Genomic DNA, 23,168 nt, shown 5'->3' with positions numbered 1-23,168 from the left:
CCAAAGAAAATACTTGCTCTTTCTTGGAGGCTTAATGTGAAGAATCCTCTTGAGGAATAGTTTAATATCGTTAGAATTTGATAAAGGAGGATCCAGAGGCAAATAAACTGAAATAACTGAGAGATGTACTTGAAGAATAGAATAATCCACATGTAATCAACTCGCATAGATGTAAAAACCATCACTACCCAGGCTGAAATGGGATTTCATATTCTGAAAGCAGATGTGAAAACTGTTCTACATTGATAGACATGCTGGTATTAAGTTTTCCAGTTTCTCTAGAGAGAGAGAGATGGTACCTGAAGGGTATTAGAACTCTTACCCATACCTTGATTTTCAGGGGCTGAAGATTTGGATGAATCAGAGACCCACTGTTAACAGAAAGATTCACGAAGACTGGAAGAATCTAAAGTGATGGTTTCCCATTAAACAAAATGAACAGTGTTTGCCAGCAATTCTGGGGGAAGGAGGGTAGCCAGGTTGGGGAAGGGTAGAAGGGAATAGTAAGGGCTGATTTTTATTAGTATTTGAACCCTGTAATTCAGACCATTTGATTTTGAATCCCCTTGCCATTTTTCCTTGAATTGACTTTTGACAGATTTTTGCTGTTGCTTTGATTTATTCCATTTTCAATAGAATGGAGGTGGTTTTGAAAGATAATTTATTTCATACACCAGAACTGGCAAAGGAAAAGCTATTTATGTCTTAGATTACTTTAACCATTTCTTCCATCTTCTTGAATACTTCTGCTTTGAGACTCTCACATCTAAAGGGCATCAATAACAGTGCCTTAACATTTTCCAATAAAAGCTGGAGGCTTAGGCAAGCATATCTGTAAACGATATAGTCTGTGGCAGTAGCTCTGTAAGCTGCATCTGTGGCATCGTGCCCAAGTTTAATATAATGTTTAGTTACTTGTGAGCTAGAATTCATTTCTAAAAAGTTGCACGTCTTGATTAGGCATCTCGGCCATTTTCTAATTCATGCTGTCCAGCACAGCCTCCAAAGATTTTACAATGAGAGTTTGACAACCAATAATCTTACGATGAAACAGCAGAAAAATAAACTTCTGTCTAGCGTACTACTGTTTTGTCATTTGGAGGGTGCAGGAACAAATTTAACCCCTTTCTCTAAATCTAGAGAAATAACAGCAGGGTCAGTAATAGTGATTTTATAGAGAAAGTGAATTCTGAACCCTCTAACATCAAATAGGTCTTTGAAAAATAACAGGTAGAGAGTAAGGAGAGAGGAAAGCTGAAATCAAGGCATACTCTAACACTCAAAAGTACAGGGGACATGGCAAGAGGTTAATGTATATTTATGTGAAATAGATCAAAACATCTCTTTTTAGTACCATAAGTCTCCATCCCTTTTCACTAGAAAAATCCTTCATGTTAGAAATGACTTGAAGGACAAGGAAGCTGAGAGGCATAACACCAGCCCTCCACATCTAAAAGACCATCATCCTCCAAAGAAGCTTTCCTTTTTCTTTCTGAATAAAAATTAAGAGGTTTGTTCATACTAGGCTAATAACCAATAAGGTCCATATAAGTCTAACCACGCAATCCAAACGTGAGACACAAATTTGATTTATACAGGGGGTGATTTACTTGCTGACTCTGTCCATCAGAGACATAAGTGCCAGACCAGGGGTGAATTTCCAATTATCAATCTATTAGTCCAAGTTACACAAACAGGGATAGGGAGGAACTCTGCTTCACATGGAATGGGAGCCTGCTCCAGAGTATATGAATTCTCTGAGTTATATTTCTCTCTCTCTCTCTAACATGTCCTATTTATGTCACAAGCAAAATTTAGTTTTTTTAACCTAGTAGTTTTGATGCCATTTGTGTTGCAGTTGTGCAAAATGTTCATAAAAACAAGGTCCAGGGACACCTTGTAAGCCAGGTAAAGATCACCTCTCAGAAATCGGTATAAAACCAAGTACAGAGACAGGGCTATGAGGTATTCAGCATAATACTGCTTACTCTCCTTGTATTCTTTCTGTAAGGAACCTTTTGTGGATGTTCCAGTTGCTGCATGTATCAAGGATAGGTACATACCGAAGGAGGTATTACACTCAGAGGGGTCTAATGTGGGCAGAGTAGTGGTATGATGACCTCTCTGGACCTAGGTGCCATGCCCTTGCTTATAAGATGAACAAAAAAAGGATTTCCTTACTACCTTGGATACATGGTCAAAGGCCAGGTTACTATCTACACAAGTTCCTAGATCTCTGCTTAATGAATTAACTTTTAGGGATGTTTTATTGATTACAGTTACCTGGGATGGCAGACTTCCCAAAAGGTACTGTATAACGCATTTCTTGATATGAAGTTTTAATCCATGGCTTTGGCACCAAGTATTTGTCTGTTTTAGACCTTTGTGAAAGGTGTTCTCATCTGGGGGGATGCAATGACTGATCCCAGGTTACAGTCATCTTTGAATTTGGTTAGCCAGAGGTCCTTGATATTAGCTTTGACATCCAAGAAGTATATGCCAAAAAGAAGTGGGCCTAACAGAGCCCTGAGGACTCCACTGGTGACTGGGCCCTTTGTGGAGTTGGCCTCACTGAATCTACCCTCCTGGGTCATATCAGTGAACCAAGCTAGCTATCCAGCAGGTTTTAAAGGGGTTTATATACCTAGTTCCATATGTTTGTTGACAATGCCTAAGTGGAGTATTGTATCAGATGCTTTAGAAAGATCTAGGTAGGCAGTATGCACAGGTTTTCCCCTCTTCAACTGCCTTACTGACCTTTTCAAAGAAGTCTACCAGATTCAGTAAGCATAACCTTCCTCTGACAAAGCAAAACTGAGATACGTCCAGTGTCTGGAGATCTATGTCCTTGATCATTTCCATGACAAATCTTTCCATAGCTTTGCAAATAAGACTAGTCAGAATAATGTGTCTGTAGTTTTCAGGATCTGTTGAAGATCCTCCCTTATGAAGTGGAATGACCATTTCAGTCCTCCATTCATATGGCACAAAGACTGTTTTTAAGACTACAGTTAAATGACAACTCCAGGGATCCTGATAAGTTGCATTTTAGACTGTACAAGAGGCATCCTGGGAGGTTACTGGGGCCTAATAAGGCCATGTTCTTGTCTTTAGTAAGGGCAGCCAGTACATATTCCCAAGTTATAGCTGGAGGGGTTATATTTGAAGGTATTTGGGGGTTTGGGGATGAGAAAGGGGTAAAGTTGGAGCTAAATTTGTCCGCCAAGAGGTTTGCTATATAGCCAGTCTCAGTGAATGTGACGCCACTAACCACCAGTTCAGCACATTGCTGTGTGCTGCTCTTGAGGTTTTTGACATAGCTGAAGAAGGCTGTATGGCTATCTTTCACCTAGGAGGCTATCTTAACCTCATAGTTGACTTTGCTCGATCTAAACAGCCCCCTTAGTTGCCCATTTAGTTTGAGGAGAGAGATTTCATCTTTATAGGAATTACCCTTCCTAATTTTGTGCCATTTTTTTTTTCTTTTCTAGTATATCCTGTTTAAAGTTAGATGCCATCAGGGCAGTTTGTTTCGGTGACTAGTCCTAGGCTTACTTCTGGAAGGTACAGCAACGGACATGGTTGTACACAGTTTCTGAGAGCAATTTAGCATAGCCTGCTGTGTTCTTGGGGTTTGGAGGGATACTAAATTTTGACAAACTATCACTTACCTTGGAATACGTTCCTCTTACTGGTTTTAGTGGGATTATGGAGTTGATTCTAATTTCAAAGGGGGCATCTTTATAGTCAAACCTTACCAGAGAGGATGAAACACAGTGGGGGGGTGGGCGGTTGCAGCCTTCTCCCACACTTGTGAGGGTGAGGTCCAGTATACTGGAGCATCTAGATGGCATATCCACTATTTAGTCGGGGGGGGGGTTGTATTTATGAAGTCCAGGAATCTCTGTGCCTGTAGATATGAGGCCATGTAGGATTCCCAGTCCACAGAGGGATAAATAATAAGTCTCCCATGAGTTAAGTTGGATGGTAAATGTCTGCAGTATGTCCAAGTATGCATTCTGAGCTTCTTGGAACATGGAGAGTGCAAAACAAACACATCCAAGACCTGGAAATAAGGCTGTGACAAATGAAAAACACATCAAGGTGGAATAGAAACTCTACTAGTGTTCCCCGGTACCTCGGCTCAACAGCCTTTTAAGGAAATCATTTTACACCAAAAAAATGCAGCATATTTAAATGTACCCAAAAACTAAAATAAAACCACAGAAGCAATAAAGCCTGGCACCACAGGACCCAGAAACCAAGTGGCAAATACACTCTTGGTAGAAACGAAACTGCAAAGCTAAATGCTTAAAGCCTTTATTGTAGACAAAACAGAATAAACCCAAGCGCTTTCTCTCGGTTGAATACAGAGCTTTTTCAAGGTGAAATGTACATCAATTAGGCTTAATAAGACTCACTCAATTAAGAAAATGCCAAAATAGCAGATGTAACTACATTAACCCTTCACTATCTTGTCCTTCTAAAGACTTACTATATCAATGACATTTATATAATAATGAATGGACCAATAATGCATAATGAAACATGGAAAAAATACACATCTTTTTAACATAGGTGCTAACAACATGCAAAAAAGCTATCTAAAATTATATCTTTTAGGGGTCTGTTTTAATATCTTTTAATATGTAAATAAATCAAAGTTATGTGACACATGGGGATGCATATGAATGTACATACATAATATGCCTGAAAAATACTGACATTATCACACTGACTTATTGGTTGCTATAATAGCATACATAAATAACAAAGAAATAAAAAAAAACATTTGTGACCAAGTGACAAATAACATCCCTTGAGAAAGAGGAGACATGTTTTAAAATAAAGAGGGAAATATCACGCTACACTAGAATGAACCAGAAGTCAAACTCTTATACCAATAAATAAAGTTGGATTGTTTTAATAACAAATGTTGGTACTGAATTCTTGATTCAATCCTCTGGGGAATAGTGTAACATATTATTAATACATTTGGTCTCTAGTCTTAATAGTTTTGTCAGAAAGTCATCGCCCTGTCTGTTGAATTTTTTGGACAGAACACTAAAAAATAAACTGGAATCAAAACCAGCATGAACTGTCAAAGTGTTCCGCCACAGGGATTTCCATCCTACCATGTTTGATGTCACCCAAATGCTCCATTGTGTGTTTAACCATTCTCTTTGTTTGCCCAACATACCATCTGGTAGGATCACATCCACAAATGACGATATAAAGCCACCCCACAGGACCTGCAATTGAATAACTCCATGGCCTTATATTTTTCCCATTTATAAGAGTTCCATCTAAATTACAGACTCTCCTGCAGATTTTACAATGTCCACATGAATAACATCCATTGAATCCCTGATTTTTCTTAACTCTGAGTATTTAACAATTCTTTCAGATTAGAAAAACGACTATAAGAAAAAGTGATTATCCTAGGGAATAAATTCTTTAGGGTTGGTTCATTCACAATTACAGGCCAAAACCTCTCCACAACCATTCTCAGACTTCTAGAAAATGGGGAATACTTAGTGATGAAAAATAATTTTTCATCACTGTCTGTATCAAATACAGAACCAAAATTGCCCCTACATTTACGCATCACATTATCACATGAACTATGTTTAAAAGAAACATTCCCAAATCCCCTTTCTGCTTTATCAAGAACATGTGAAGTATAACCTCTTGTCAACAACTTATTTCTTACTTTCAAAAATTCCTCTCTCACAGTATGTTTTTCACAAGTATTATTAAAAATACGAATGTATTCTCCAAAGGGCAATGCAGCCAGTAAGTGGGGGAGATGCATGCTATCGGGTGACAAGAAATTATTGACTGCTGCCTCTTTGGTGAAAGGCTTAAAGGAAACTTCCCCATCATTTGTTACAAAAAATTCTAAGTCAAGAAAAGTACAGTTTTGTACCTACCATAAATGTAGATGTTAGAGTGTTCACCCTGCTGCAGTCATCACACTTGGGTTATCCTGCCATCAGTCGGCCAGAGTTCCAAAGTATTAGTCCGGCGTCGGTTGCTGTCGCTTCTTCCCTGGCGTCAGTGCGCCAGGTGTATATAAGAGGCATCTGATGCCATTTTCTTCAGTTTTTCTTGCCCCAGATGTCAGGTGCCCTCAATATGTAGGCAATACATATTGCTATATAAAAATATACATGTAAAAATAAAACAATACCTTCAGTCACAAGCAAATACACCACAGAGGTTGTATAGGATAGAAAGATATAGATAAGTCCAGCTAGTTCAGAGGGGATGGAGGGAGGGTGAACACTCTAACATCTACATTTATGGTAGGTACAAAACTGTACTATGTTCATTGTGTTACCCTGCTGCAGTCATCACACTTGGGTTGAATCCCAAAGCTAAGGATGGGTGGTGGAGTTAAACAGGGTTAGAAGAAGCTAGTAAGCCCTGCAAATCTGCTGTGGCAAAGCCAGCTCTAGTCTTAGAATATAGAGGTTAACTGATAGTGTTTGGTGAAGGTGTGCACTGAACTCCAAGTTGCAGCTTCCAGAATATCCTTGGTTGGCACCCCCCTGAGAAAGTCTGCTGATGTAGCTGTAGTCCTGGTGGAGTGGGACCTAATGCTAGCAGGTACCGGTTTCTCATGATGGGTGTAGCAGAAACGTATGCAATGCCCTATCCATTTTGAAATGGTCTGTTTTGAGATAGCTTTTCCTTATGATCCTGCAGCACAGGCGACAAAGAGATGGTCAGATTTTCTGAAAGCCTTAGTTTTATCCAAGTAGTAACGTAATTGCCTGTGAATGTCCAAAGAGTGCAGGAGTCTTTCTCCTTTGTTCTGGGGGTTTGGAAGAAAGGTGGGTAAATGAATGGTTTGGTTTAGGGCCACACTGGATACCACCTTTGGCATAAACGAAGGGTTAGTTCATAGAGAGACTGTCAATGAAAAATGAGGAAAGCCTCCACTGCCATTAGTGCCTGTAGCTCTGAGACACTTCTAGCTGATGTTATTGCTAGCAGCAGGGCAGTTTTCCATGAAAGAAACTTTAAATCAGCTGAAAAAGCTGGTTCAAAGGGCGGTAGTGTAAGCTTTTCCAGAACAAAGTTGAGATCCCAAGTAGGTGTTGGTGCTCTCCTGGGCGGTCTTATGTTCTTAGCCCCTCTGAGGTACTGTCTTAGGAGTGGATGTGAAAATAAAAGGAGGATCCGTGTTGTAATGAGCTGAAATTACTGAGGCGTGGATCTTAATAGATGAAAAGGAAAGTCCTTTGTGCAACATCTCAGTTAAATATTGTAGAATCTGAGGAATGTTTGGATCAAGGGGATTTTGGCCTTTAGCCTGGTTCCAGGCGCAAAATCTTTTCCATTTGTGTGAATAGGTTTTCCTGGTGCTGGGCCTCCAGAATGACATCCATAACAGCTTTGGATAGAGGTGTTGGCTGGTTGTTTAGGTAATTTGCCATGCAGCCAGGTTTAAAGTCTTGAGCTGGCTGTGTAGAATCTGATTGTCTTGCTGGGTGAGCAGGTGAGGAATTTGTGGTAAAATCCATGGTGGGCCATGGGCCATGTTCCTTAGAACTGGATACCAGTGCTGGCGTGGCCAGTCTGGTGCAATGAGTATCATTTGTGGCCTCTCTAATCTGACTTTCAGCAGCACCTTTGCTAGAAGAGGCAGTGGAGGAAAGGCATACACTGTTAATGTTTTCCAACTGAATGAGAGGGCGTCCACTTTCCAAGCTTGTGGGTGGAATGTCCTTCTGCAAAATTTTTGAAGTTGGTACTTTTGGGGGTTGGCAAACAGATCTATGTGTGGGCGTCCCCATTTTTGGGTTATCATTGCAAATACTTGTGGATCTAGATTCCACTTGTGGGGATCCATGATGTTTCTGCTTAGGTCGTCTGCCAATGTGTTTTTCTTTCCTGGCAGGAATTGTGCTTGTAGTTGAACTTGGTAAGACAGTGCTGTGTTCCACAAGGTCATTGCTTGCCTGCATGGAGGGTAGGAATGTGTGCCCCCTTGCTTGTTTATGTACCACATTACTGTGATATTGTCCGTCTTTATTAGTTGTCCTGGGTGTAAGAGGTCCTAGAAAGCTGTTAGGGCATTCTGTACTGCTAGCATTTCTTTTTGATTGATATGCAGATGCCTTTGATCTGTAGTCCATTTGCCCTGAATGCACTGTCATGCCATGTGTGCGCCCCAGGCATAGTCCGATGCATCGGTTGTTATAGTTTGCCTGGCTGTGGGTAAGATGAAAGGCTGACCCTTGTTGAGGTGACATGCCTGTGCCCACCATAGAAACTCCTGTTGAAGGCAGGGAATGAGTGGTATCATTGTTTCCAAGCTGTGGCTGTGCTGAGTCCATACGCTTTTCAGGTACCATTGTAATTTCCTCATATGCAGTTTTGCAAATTGTATTAGTAGTATGCAAGATGCCATGAATCCCAAGGCCTGCAGAATTTTTGGATGCGAGTTCCAGCCTTCCTGGAAACAGTTAACAGCTGACAAGCGAACCGAACCAAACGGTCTTAGGTTTGAAAAGTATTCAAGAACCACCGAAAAACAGCTTGAACACAAACTACTGATGAACGAACCAAACCAAACTGCCTTTAGGTTAGAAAAAGTTCTCCAGTAGTCAAACATTTCCAAAATAACGATTTATTAATGAAGTAAAACCAAAACAGGAACTGCTCACAGGACAGCTTCTAACACAAACTGCCAACACAAACTGCACGATCTACCTAGTAGGTTTTCAGACTTCTTCAGAATAAAACACTCCCTCTTCTTGCCACTTAAATACCCCAGTGAAACCAATTGATCAATAAAATCATGCAACAATAATCACGTGAATGTATCATTCTGCAGAATACACATTTGTAGAATACAAGAATGATAAAATTGTGAATAAATAAACAAAAAGACAATGTCTATGTATTAATTAACTTTAAGTATGAATAAAATATATATAATATTGGTTTGGAGTTTTCATCTTGGTTCCTGCAGAATTTTTCTTGCAAGGAGTTGGGTCTTTGTTGCCATTATTTTGAAGTATTGAGTCAGCTGTTGTTGCTTGTCTGGCGTGAGATAAGCCATCTGGGCTGTTGTATTCAAGCTGGCACCCAGGAATATTATGTTTTGTGAGGGCACTAGTTTTGATTTCTTTTCATTTACTGTGTACCCTTAGGTGTTTGACAAACGCCAGATTCTTTAAAAGAATGTCCTTGCTTTCTGCTTGAATAAGGCAGTCGTCCAGGTATGGGTATATTTGAATTCCTCTGTCTGCAGTATGCAATTACTGGTGCCAGGCATTTTGTGAAGACCCTGGGCGCAGTAGATAAGCCAAAGGGCAGTGCAGAGAGTTCCTTCTAAGTTGGGAACTGCTGATTGAGGGCTCAGTGTTTGTTACTCTAAAAGTGTATTAATTCTGGTTTAAGCACTTGGGCTTCAGGCCAGTTATTTTACATGAAGAGGGTTCGTGGTCTGCACTCTTGTGGGAGGAGAGGCTGGACTCTGCCCTTCTGAGCTGGGAATTTCTGGTTAAAGGCTTATAGTGCCTGCATATTTGAACTGCTTCTTACTGAAATTGGTACACTTTGTTTGCTGTAGCATAGACTAGATCCAGGCCTGCTGAATCTAGCTTTGTTTGTATGCTTGTTGTTTGTTTGCTTATTTTCCTGAAACACTAATTCCACCTAAAACGCAGCTTTTCAGCGCTTCTGTGGATCCCTAGTGATATCTGCATTGCTTACTGTACTTATTTCCTTGTTTCACTTGAATGAAAGTTACTGTGTTGTTTTTGCATTTAAGTTACCTGGCACTTGCTCACTAAAGCAATTATATAAGTTGGCACTAAAAAATTAAAAGCACTACACCCTCACAAACTCCCCTTGAGTACCTTGTTCCCCATTGGCCCTTTTTTTTCAATTATAAAGGAATTCCCAATACTATTCTAGCATGTCCAAAGGTCAGTTGTCAATCTCCTCTCCGGTCCAACTGGTGAATCTTGAGACAATGTTACAACTGCCTCATGTACACAGACAACCCTGTCCTCCTCCCAACAAATTCCAACACATGTGAGAGATGCAACCATATAACCAAACTGGTGGCTAAGCTCTCTCAACTCAGTACTGGCGTAACCAGTCAGGAGGAAAAGGAAACCATACTCACTACAATTCCAGACTCACACAGACCTACCACGACAGCAAACCAAACACAAAAAAACATACTCTGAGGCTCTAAATAAAAATCTGCCCAAGCAGCAGAGACCTCCAAAGCAGACACCCAAGCAACCGCTACCCCAAAACAAAACACATGCAACACATAGCTCACAAAGCCAGTGTGCCGAACTGTCACAGCCCTTAAGGCTAAACAACACACCTGATACACTTGTAATAGGTGACTATCGTCAGGCATACTGATGTCCCGCTCACCAGGCTGAACAAGAGAAGGTCACAGTGAGCTGCCTGTCAGGTGCTAGGATCCGCCACATAACACAAGCACTCAGGTCACTCCAAGGCAAGTAGAAATATGACTCAGTCATTGTCCATGCTGGTGTGAATGACCTGAGACGTCCTCCCTGAACTACATGAAAAGAGACAGAGGAGCTCTCTGAGCATGTAGCCCAAGCCAGTATGACCCTGACCTTGAGTAGCATCTTACCCTCACCAAGAATGATGCCACAATATGAAGACAAGATGATCAATTTCAACAATTGGCTCAAGTATTGGTGTCATTCAAAGGGGATCCAATGCCTGTCAGCCTGGGATGACATGCTCGACAAGCCACGATGCTTCGCTAGGGACAACTTGCACCTATCACCCCTGGGCTTTCGGATATTGGCAAAGGCTCTTGCTATCCCCATAGTGCCTTTTTTAGGCAAGGCTCAAAAGACAAACCCACCTCCATAGGTATCACAAGGGATAAGAAACTAAGAGTAGTGCTACTCAATGCCAGAAGTCTAAACCTCAAGATGTATGCACTCGAAACTCTCCTTAGCATGGAGAACATCGATATCTGTGCAGTAACAGAAACCTGGTTCAAGGCTCCCGAGAGCACCCCAGCACTACCAGGTTATACCTCATACCATGCTTTTCGGCCCCAAAACTTGGACCGAACCACAAAAGAAGGGGGAGTATCAATATTTGTCAAAGATACCCACACCTCCAGGTTGGTGGCAAAGCACGAAGCATCAGAGACTATCCATGTGCAACTAACAGTGGGTAAAACTGCCTTCCAGTTAATAGCCTGCTATAGACCACCCTCCCAAACCCAGGAACTCCACTCGGCCTTCCTGAGAACACTGGAAAATATGAAGATCTCTCCAAACACCATTATATTGGGTGACTTCAACTACCCAAACATAGACTGGGAGCATTACTCTAGCTCCAACACCCTAGCCCAAAGGTTCCTAGAATTTATAAACTCAAATGCTATGGAACAACTTGTTACCACTCCCACAAGAGGGGAAAACATACTGGACCTGATCATCACCAACATGGGGACTCTATGCCCCAGACCAGAAGTGTATCCCTCACTGGTAAGATCAGACCATAAACTAATCTCACTGGATATTCACATCCCGACCCCACCCCCTGCCTAGAAGACCACAGTGAAAAACTTCTTTAAAGCAAATTTCACACTCCTCAAAACCGAGGTGGAATCATTCAAAACCCCCGGGCCTGGGGAAAATACGGCCCAGACCACAGAATCCTTTATAAATGCATTCTATGAACACCTTCAGGAATGCATGGATCATGCAATCCCAAATAAAACCAAGACCCAATCCTCCAAAGGCAGACGTCCTGTCTGGTGGACCCCAGCCATAAACAAACTATACAATAGGAGGAGGAAGCTACTACATGATAGAGCAAAATCCCAAAAAGGGAAGGCATCTCTGGTCAGTATTAGCAAAAAACTACGGGCACTCATAAAATCATCTAAGGCCAGCTTCGAGAGAAAAATTGCACAGGACACCAAGGATAATCACAAGGCTTTCTTTAGTTGTTAGGAACCTAGGTGGGAATTTCCAGATATGCTCAGAATTGGTCCAAAATGACAAAAAATACACCAAACCCACAGACATTCCCAACATCCTAGCTGACAGGTTCAGCGCAAACTTCTCCCCCCCCTCCCCACCAAAAGGGCAAATATCTATCCCAGCAGAGTGCTGCCCCCCTGACATCTCAGATGCTCAGGTAAGAGCCGCCCTCTCCAAAGCAAAAAACACAGCATCAATGGGACCAGACGGTGTCCCGGGCTGCATCCTACATGAACTCCAAGAAGAGCTAAACCCAAACATAAAACTACTGTTCAATCTCAGCCTTACTACAGGATATGTACCCAAAGAGTGGCGTACAGCAACGGTGGTCCCTCTCCACAAAGGTGGTGCCTCAACGGATCCTGGAAACTATTGCCCCATAAGCCTGACTAGCTTGGTCTGCAAAGCTATGGAAAGGATCATCATGGACCTTATAAAGATATTGGGGACCTACAGACACTGGATCCTACCCAGTTCGGCTTTGTTAAGGGCAGATCCTGCCTCTTAAACCTGGTTGATTTCTTTGAAACAGTCACCAAGGCCATTGACGAGGGGAAGGTGGTCCACACAGCCTACCTGGACCTCGCAAAAGCCTTCGATAAAATACCCCACTCGGGCATTATAGATAAGCTCACCAGCTTAAATATAAACCCCTATGTCACTAGATGGGTTGCAAACTGGTTCAAGGACAGAACCCACATGGTTAGAATTGCTGGAGCCATGTCAGACTCCAAACCAGTTAAAAGTAAGGCTCAGTCTTGGGACCTCTCTTGTTCGGCATATATTTCTCAAAGGTACAGGCCAACACGAAAGGACTGTGGCTGACCAAGTTCACAGATGACTGCAAACTGGGTGCCATAATCGACTCTCCAGCCGACACAACCATCCTCCAAAAGGGCCTCACAGAAACAGACAACTGGTGCCAGAGCCATGGCCTCAAGCTAAACGCCAAAAAGTGTATAGTCATCCCCTTTGGCAAAAACAAAGTGCCCACAAATTACCACATAAGTGGTAATCCATTAAGTACGGAAGAAGTAATTAGGGACATGGGGACCCAAGTTGATAGCAATCTCTCATTTGACAACCACGTGGCCAAAGTGGTTAGAAAAACATTTTATATAGCCCACCTAATCATGAAGGGATTCGCATCTAGATCAGGGGAGGTCATCGTGCCTCTTTACTCATCCCTCATCAGGGCCATAATTGAGTACAATGCCCCTTTTGGGATGTACCTTACCAGACACCTGCAGCAACTGGAAAGACCCCAAAAGTACCTCACCAAGAGGATCAAAGGGCTCAAACAGATGCCATATGCTGCCCGGTTAAAGAAACTCCAGCTCTACTCAGTGGCATACCACCTGCTCAGAGGCAATCTGTGCCTGATGTATAAAGCCATGTCCAACCCGGAATTAATGGACATGCTGCACCTCAGAAAATCCAAATCCCATCGAGCTACGCACTCGAGAGACTTGAACCTCAGCACTGAAATAAATAGGACATGCTGGTGGGACAGATTCATAACCCAGAGGCTCCCTTCACTCTGGAATAAAATCCCAGTCCAGGTTAGGCAGAGTCCCTCATTGACTCTCTTCAAGAGGAATCTTGATGAGTGGATGGGGGATTGTAGGTTTACCCCGGGTATCACTTCTGTGTCACTGTTAGACAGAGGCACAGTATACTAACCTCAAAAAAAGGGCATAGCAAACAATTTAAAATGGGTGGTGAAAGCCAAACACACTCTGGCTAGGCTTATAAATGCCCTAGGGCAGATAGCCTAATATGAACCTATGAACCTATAATGGGTTGAACCTGTAATGAAGCGGAGGTATCTTCTGCAATTTTGTCTGATAGGGACATGCAGGTATGCCTCCTTGAGATCCAACATTACTAGGCAAGCCTTCTTACCCAGCATGGGAAGAAGCTGCTGTAGTGTTAGCATCTTCTATTTTGGTACTTGCAGATAGGTGTTCAGAATTGAAAGATCCAGAATGGGTCTCCATGCTTTGTCCTTTTTGGGGACTAGAAAGTCTTGAGTAAAATTCTTGTCCTTGCTCCTGTGTAGGTACCTGTTGAATGGCCCTCATGTCCATGAGAGCTGTAATTTGTTTTTGTGCCTCTGCCCATTGACTTGGTGGCAGGTTTGGCATTCCTTTTATCCTTGGCAAGGTATGAAAGTGGAATCTGTATCCTTGTGAGACAATGTTTAGGACCCATTTGTCTTTTGTGATGATGTGCCAGTTGTCTGCAAAAAGTGCTAATTTTCCTCCCAAAGGAGCTGCCAAGAGAGATTTGCTTGGTAGTTTGAGGGTTAAGTCACTGTGTTTGTCTTCTGCTAACTTGGGGCCTGTCTTCTCCTCCTTTCTGGGTAGCGGCACCCCATTGGTGAGGTTTGTAAGGGCCTTGTGACTGACCTCTGCCCCTTGGGAGTCTGTATTTGCCCCTCTGTGATCTGTCAGAAGCTGGAAAGGACCAGTTTTTTGTTGGCCAATTTCTGCTGAAATGAGGGGGTTGTACCTGTAAAAAATCCTCGACCGTCTGCATAGACTTTGCCTTATCCTCCATTTTCTTTAAAACCTCTTTTGCTTTGACACCAAATAAGACATCCTGCTGTAAAGGTGCATCCAATAATTTTGCTTTAACATGACCAGGTAGGGTTTGTTCTTTTAACCAAGCATGTCTACATATGACAGACCCAGTAACAGCTGCTCTACAGGAAGCTTCCAATGAATCAAATCCACATTGTAAAGTATGTTTGCCCACCTGTTCAGCTGCATGCAACAGATCCTGCATTTCCTTGAATTCAGACTGTTCAGAATGTGTGCTCATTTTTTGTTTCAATTGAGACATTAGGAATTGCTGATATTTCAGCATGTGAAACTGGCAATTTAATGCTCCCATAGCCAGAGTAGCTGAGGTGTATATCTTCTTTCCCCATCTATCTGGGGCTCTTGAATCCCTTTCAATGGGTACAGGATTTTTAGCCATAGAAGCTTTAGCCCCTTTGGGACCCTGGGAAATTGTTTCTGGGTCAACCACAGGGCTTTTATAAAGGAATTTGTGTGAGTCAGGTACTCTGTAGTATCTGTCTGGTTTAGCTGGAGCAGAAGGTAGAGAGTCTGGATTTAGACTAGACTAAGTAAACATCATCCACAATGTCTAAAACTGGAGAGATAGCAAGTGGTCTGTGCTGGGGTAGTAAAACGAACTCTCAGAGCCTTTTCTTAGAATCAGAGTAGTCCTGGCCTTCCCAGTGGAAATGTTCCCTCATGGTATGTAAAGTTTCCCCAAAGGAGTAGTCTTCAGGGGGAGATGCTGAGGGAATAGGGTCTTCAGCATCAGCGTCTTCATAAGGGGGAAAAGTGCAATCCTGTTCCTCAGAAGAATCTGAGGAAATTGAAACCTGGTCAGAGGAAGCATAATCCTCCTCTTGTCTTGGCCTTTTATCTGGAGGGGGATGGGAACCCCTGATTAGGGTAATCAAATCTTCAGCCTTCTTAAGCATCTGTTTCTTAGGCATGGGGCCTTGAACTGGAGACTGATGTACAGTCTTTTTGGTTTTAATGGGGTTTTAAGCTTAGCATAAGATTTAATGGCGAGTGTAGTTGGTCTGAAGACACCTTCTGCAACCGAAGGTGTTTCTACTGCACCGGGATCTCCTTCTGCTCTGGTGTCGGAAGGGCCTAATGAATATGGCTGCGATGGCCTAGTACACTCCACTTGAGAATCCAAAGCTGTCTGAGGTTCCAATTCTGCGGTCGTCAGGGGCTGCGTAGGTGCCTCACTGAAAACCGGAGAACCGGCAACAGGCCCAGCAGAGGCCTCGGAGTCCGGCTTGGTTCTAGGCTGCTTGTCCTTATCCTTGTGTTTTTTATGCATGCCGGTCATCGGCTGCTCAGATGGCATGATATAATTAAATTTCCTACCAAAGTAATGTGTGAAGTCAAAACGGCGTTTAATAGTTCATTTATTAAACCTAGCACAAACCCGACAACCAGTGATGTCGTGGTCTGGGCCTAGGCAAGGAATATAATAAGAATGGAAGTCCTTATGAGGTATTTGCTTCCCACAAGAAATGCAATTGTTAACTTTTTCTGACATCGGACTGAGGCAATAAAAGGTTCCCCAATGGGGTACTTAGCTTTACTGAAGACTTCGGACAGAAATTCAATTCGAAAATCTCAGGTGTCGGCCGACACACGAACTGCTTCTGCTTCAGGCACCGTGCGGCAAGAAAGACTGAAGAAAATGGCGTTGGATACCTCTTATATACCCCTGGCGCACTGATGTCAGGGAAGAAGCGACAGCAACCGACGCTGGACTAAGACTTTGGAACTCTGGCCGACTGCAGGAACGCCTGATGGCAGGATTACCCAAGTGTGATGACTGCAGCAGGGTAACACGATGAACATCTGCATTCTCTCCCTATCTGTGTCACACGTGATAATTGTCCACGAAATCTTGGAACTCAGAGATTACCCCTACATATAAAAAAACAAATCATCTATATATCTCCTATAGATAATCACATGTTGTTTGAAAAAATCAGTATTAAACAGATTTTCAAAATGATTCATAAAAATTATAGCATAGGATGGGGCATATGATGCCCCCATCGCTGTGCCCCCTTTCTGTAGAAAATACTGCTCGTTAAATCTGAAACAGTTATGTGTCAAAGAAAACTCCAATAGCTGTAATATAAAACTTGTACGTGGACCCTCCCCCAACCTTTTGCCAACTGCTTCCAAACCCCAAACATTCCTAAGGCTCATATAAAGAGACTTCACATCCACGGTTGCACAATAGTAACTGATATTCCATTTCATACCGCTCACCAAATCATACAAGTCTTTGCCATTTTTTATATGAGAAGTAATCTTATTCAAATAGGCTTTTGACTGATGATCTAAAAAAAATGTCCACATTTTCCAAAAAAAGAACCCTTCCCTGATGCTATCGGCTTACCTGGTGGATTATGCAATTTTTTATGTATAATGAAAAAAATGGCATCCCTTGTTTTTTTCACAAAAAGTTTGACATTTGTGTGGGTAAAGGAACCCAGCCTTTCACCCCTTTCCAATAAATCCAGTAATCTACCACTGAAAGTGGAAAAAACTTCTTCCAACACCAAAGTGTATGCAGATTGATCCCTCAATAATTCTTCAGCCATACTGTTATACTTGGCAGTAGGTAAAATGACCCAATTTCCACCTTTGTCAGTTTAAGTATACACATATTTATCATTTGCATCTCTCAAGCTGTTCAGTGCCAACCACTCATTTAAATTGTATGCCCTATATCTTTTTGTGAATCTGTTATAGTCTAATTCTACCTCTCTAAACAAGACATTTTCAAATTGTTGCACAGTTGCTGACAATATTGGTGGAAAAAAGTCACTGCGGTGAGGAACCTGTGGAACTGTTAACCTGCCATACACTGTACAAAACCTCACATCATGCCTGCCTGCCTGCATCACCCTCTGCTTCCCCCACCGGAAGGTCAGTGAACTCATCACAAAACTCATTGGCATATAAATACGCATTCAAAAGTGAATCATCAGAACAAATACTTAATTGTCCCCCTCATTTACATTATTAACCTCTAGATTAGCATTGTCATTACACACCAGATTTTGAAAAAACACTTAAATGCAATTTCCTACAAAAACGACTATTTCCAAAATGACAGCCAATGATGGAAAAAAAAAATGTAGGGACAAATTTGGTTCCCTTCAATAATAAAGTTTCAACATCATTACTTATATTTAAGTCAAAAATGTTCGCAATATAGATCCATATGGTCGCCTTGAATAGCCCCATGTGCCACATGCTTGGATAAAAAGCAAGCCTCATTGTTAATATTAGTTACAAAATTAACGTTCGAATCAATACAAAGGTCATTAATTCTTTCTTCTGTTGCCACCTCCACAAAAAGTGTTCGCTCCCTGCCACTTCCGACTCCTGGTTTTGACTTGTATCAAGGATGGATGAAGGTTGTTCTTCTAAATTGCTCTCATTCAAAATGGCCTCCTCAAATGACACATTCTTCTTTCCACTAGACGCTGTCTCAGCTGAAGAATCACAAAATATATGGGATTTGCTGCTGTTACTAACACTTCTGGACCTTCCCCCTTCTCATTTTCCTTTGCCATGAGAAAATTAAGTCATTTTTGTAGTCCCTTATATCACATTCTAAAATTTCCCTTTTTCTGTGAAATCACAGCCTCCTCAACCTTGCTGACATGGCCCTGTATCACTTTAATCCTATTAAAAGACAAAACAGGAATGGATTTAAAATCTCCTCCTGCACTTTAGTACATTGTCTGACATTTCTTCTAACAAGTATTTTCAACCAAACTGTAGTGCACACCAGAGCAATTTGTTTCCACTCTTCAAACAAATCACTCTCTTCTTCAGAGAAATCAAACAAAGGTAACCGATCTATTCTAAGACCCCTAGGGGTCAAGTCCAAACTTAAATACTTTTCAAGTAAGCCGGTATAAAAGAGTTACCTCTTTGTTAACCAAACGTTCTAATAGCAGAAAATCCCCTTCATGTGAATCTGGCTCTCCCAAATGCCAGAAGTCTTTTGAAGTTGCTCTAGCGTCCCTTTCCTTCCATATTTCAACCAATGAAGCAGGACCAGAAATGGAAGGGTAATCAGACTCAGTTCCAGACATGACGAGCCAGCTACTTCAGCTCAGGCTCGCAATTAAACTGGAAAAACAGTAACTCCAAATTCAAATAAACACAACCAAGACCTGGAAAATAAGGCTGAGACAAATGAAAAACACATCAAGGTGGAATAAAAACTCTTTACTAGTGTTTCCCAGTACCTCGGCTCAACAGCCTTTCAAGGAATTCATTTTACACCAAAAAAATGCAACATATTTAAATGTACATCAATTAGGCTTAATAAGACTCACTCAATTAAGAAAATGCCAAAATAGCAGATGTAACCATAGGTTCATAGGTTGGTACTAGGCTATCGGCCCTAGGGCCTACACAAGCCTAGCCAAAAAGGTACCCTGGCTTTCGCCACCCAAGAAAATTATTTTCCTGCGTCCTTGTCAAGCAGAGCCACAGAGGTGATCCCCGAGGTGAATTTCCTACTTCCCATCCAATCAAGATTTTTTTTGAAGAGTGCCAATGAGGAGCTTTGTTTGATATAGACAGACAGTTTGTTCTAGAGTATGGGAAAGTCTCTGGGACAGGAATCTCTCTCTCCAGCATGTTCCGTTTATTATGGTGACAAGGTTTAGGTCCCTAGAGCATGTAAGCTTATAGGGATTGGGATTTTGTTTAAGTGGAGCATGTCCAACAGCTCTGGGTTTAACATAACTTTGTATGCTAGGTAGAGATCACCTCTAAGTAGGCGATATGCAATGGAGTAAAGCTGGAGTTTTTTGATACCGTCTGCATACAGCATCTGTTTGAGGCCAGTAATCGTCTTTGTGAGGTATTTCTGCGGCCTTTCCAGCTGTTGTAGACATCTTGTGAGGTACATACCAAAAGAGGCATTGTACTCTATAATGGGTCTAATGAGTGATGAGTAGAGGGGAACAATAACTTTTTTTTTCCTGGATGAGAAACCTTTTGTGATGAGGTGTGCCACATAGGATTTCCTGACTACTGTGGCAATGTGATTACCAAATGAGACACTATTGTCCACCTGTGTCCCAAGGTCTATTATCACACTTTCGGTGCTAAGTAGTCTACCACCTATGTGGTAGCTCATGGGTACAGAGTTTTTATCAAAGGGGATGACAATGCATGTAATGAATAGACATCTGTGCAGTTACTGAGACATGGTTTAAAGCAGGGAGTAGCCTGGCAGATCACTATCTTGTCCTTAGACTTAATACATTAATGACATTTATATAATAATAAATGGACCAATAATGCATAATGAAACATGCAAAAATACACATCTTTTTAACCTAGCTTTTTTACATCTTATTAACACATCTAAAATGATATCTAGATGACCTATAGTTGGCCAGAATATGGTAATGGATTTTTGTCTATGGATACCTGCAAGTGGAGGAGCTCCAGCAGATCATCCTTGTCTGACCAAATCTCTTGGTATGCTCGTTACTGATGTAAATTGAAACACCTCCACATTTAGCCTTTGTCAGCACAGCTACTGGTCTTCTAAAAGTGTGGAAGGCACTGAAACCTTGCACTGCCATGCTACTCTCTGCTTTAAACCAGGTCTCAGTAACTGCACAGATGTCTACATTCTCAAGTTTGAGGAGGGCTTGGGAGTGTACGGTTTTATTTAGGTTCCTGGCATTGAGCAGTAACACCTTGAGGTTCGGGCAAGTTTAAATGGGCTATAGTGCTTGAAAAACATTCAAAACTATTCATCCAGAGAAGTCTGAGGAATCCATTTTCAGAGGAAGTTTTGCTAAGCTTTGGAAGAGAAGATCATTTTTTTTCGTCTTTTCTTTAGCATATCTACTTGAGGTTTCTGTTTTGCTATGCTTTGGAAGAGATCATCATTTTTTTTTTGTCTTTTCTTTAGCATATCTACTTGAAGTTTCTGTGGTAATAGCTGAACCCCCACACCTCTCAATCGCTTCTCACCAAAATATGGTATATACATCAATCTTACCTTCGGAAATATTAACTATCAGTTCCAGAGGCATAGGTGTCTGATGGTTGATGGGGAAGAAACTAAAAAGGATGGCTGATGGCAACAAACATGCAATTTTACTTAATCATAATGGTCTCCAAGAGCGTTTTAACCAAAGGTCCTGGGTGAATCTAATGAATGGTCCAGGGGCTGGAAAAGGACCTTGCTGGGATCCACCATCCCTGATCTAAAAGAACCAGAGGTATGGTCCAAGTCATCCAGCTCTCGATGCCTTTTTCTCTTTTTTGCTGAAGGGTCAAAAACAAAAAGAGATGGACAACATGACATGCGCTACCTTTTGTTTTTGAAATAATGGTCAAGGGTTCTTGGGTGGCTTTCTAGGGTTTTGGCAGTAAATCCTTGACAGCCCAAGTTTTAACATCATGTTGAGTGCCTAAACAAAACTAGAGTGGCAGAAACACTATGAAAACTGCCTGCCACAGTTATGATTTACCATTTCTGAGCAGACATAAGCAAAATACTGCTAAATCTCACAGGATTAAATGCACAAGGAAGAATTCCCCAGCACTTTTCCTTCCAGAGTTATAGATGTGACCAACCAAACAAAACAAAAAAACACTGCTCACTATATACTGACAGATGTCTGCATAAATGAACATTGCAAGAAAAGTTCTGAAGATGGTACAGACATACACTCCCCTCTTATACCAGCATTCTACCACATGCCTAAGGTAGACATATGCCTCATGGGGAAAGGACTCTGAGCAACAATGATCTAATGAAGAACATATGGAATTTTCTCCAAGTCCTACCACCATCTAATGTTATGAATGACCCTGAAAGTGGGATAAGTCCTACCACCATCTAATGTTATGAATGACCCTGAAAGTGGGACAGGATAGAGAAACACAAGGCTATCACAATGCAGCCAACCGGGGTTTTCACTTTAAGCTCACACCCCTTGTATGTTTTTGGCTTCAGTTACTCAAGTCACTGTGCACCACCACCAAGGTAACACCCCCACATGTGATGAGTCCCACCTTTGTCCACCCATCTACATCAGTCCAGCTCTCCAGAGACCCAGTATCTCAACTAGTAATTAAAAACCATTCCATGTACCCCAAAACACCACCTCCCCTGAAGAAGCCAGCTGAAAATGCTTTAGTTTACCCCCCTGCAATTAGCTTTAGCAAGTTTCCAAGCCACTAATCAAGCTTGGGTCACCTGGGTCACTGCTAGAGCAACATTATCTATGCCAACAAATCTGTCCAATGTAATTTCTTGAGCCACACAAAATATTTAAGTCTTTAAAACCAAGACAATTTTCATCTGATTCTTTACTCATGTCTTGTTACAGCTATGTTACAGCTGTAACATTCTTATGTAAAAGAATTTAGCTAAAGGATAGAAAACACTTTGAAGGAGGCAATCCAGTCATCTTATACAATTCAGCCTTCTTTGGACAGAAGATCCCTCAAAATACTTGGATGTTACCTGAACTGCTGTGTCTTTCGGCTTTTCCCGGTTAGGGGTCACCACAGTGGAACTCCGGTCTAATGATTGGTGGTGAATTTTTACATACCGGGTTACCAGCCCTGACACACAACCTTCAACGAAGGCACACCCCATTCACGTATACCTCCACACAGAAGACGCGCTAGCTAAGAATCGAACGGGACGTCTTGCTATGAGGCGACAACGCTACCGCAGCACCACCACTGCAGTATGTTACCTGAACTAAAACTCCAAATTTTAAATCTTGCATTGCAAAACTATCCTGATCAGAAAGACTAATCCAAGTCTTCATATTCATTAACTGGACATGGAATGGAAGAAGAAAGCTTTCAAATTGAAGATTGTAGTCTAAGACAAAAAGCTTAAGTTTCCTTATGAAGCAAGGCTTTGCAAACCTATGGTAGTCAAATTAAAGTGAGAAGGCATTAAATAGACTAGAAGCAATACCAGAATTATAAATTCAGCAGCAGTAGTCTAAAGACATTACTTGAGGAAAGGCAGCTGGAATGTTACTTTTATTTGTGTGTACGGAACACAAATTTACCCAACAAATCAAGGTGTCCAAACAGCAGATTTTAGGACCAGTTTTGCTTTTCCTTATTTATCCAAGATCAATCATACTAAAATTATTGAAATATTCAGAGAGACAGCAAGTACTAAACTTCATGAAAGCTAACAGTTAAAATACAGGTCTATATTAGATGCTCGACCGCTTAAATGTTCGAATCTCTAAAGGTCGACCTTTAGAGATCGAACAGTTAAGCATAGAAATTTTACAAAAATTAAAAAAAAAAAAAAATTACAATACACAAAAAAAACTAAAGGGTTTAAGCAGAGGGGCAAACCCCCTGCACCCCCCACATGGGGGATGCACCCCCCCACACCCCCCCTACATTAATATACCAAACTCCAAGATCACGCTACAGTGTAGGGAATGGGAAATTTCCCATTTCTGCACTGTAGTTCACTGAAGTGAAATCTCGGAGTTGGTATATTTAAGTAGCGGGGGGGGGGTGTGGGGGAGCTTACCCCTCTGCC

This window comes from Protopterus annectens, chromosome 8.part0, assembly GCF_019279795.1.
Source record: "Protopterus annectens isolate FY-2018-M chromosome 8.part0, PAN1.0, whole genome shotgun sequence".
Lineage (NCBI taxonomy): Eukaryota > Metazoa > Chordata > Ceratodontiformes > Protopteridae > Protopterus > Protopterus annectens.
The sequence above is the reverse complement of the archived record's forward strand: the minus strand, read 5'-3'. Positions refer to the sequence as shown.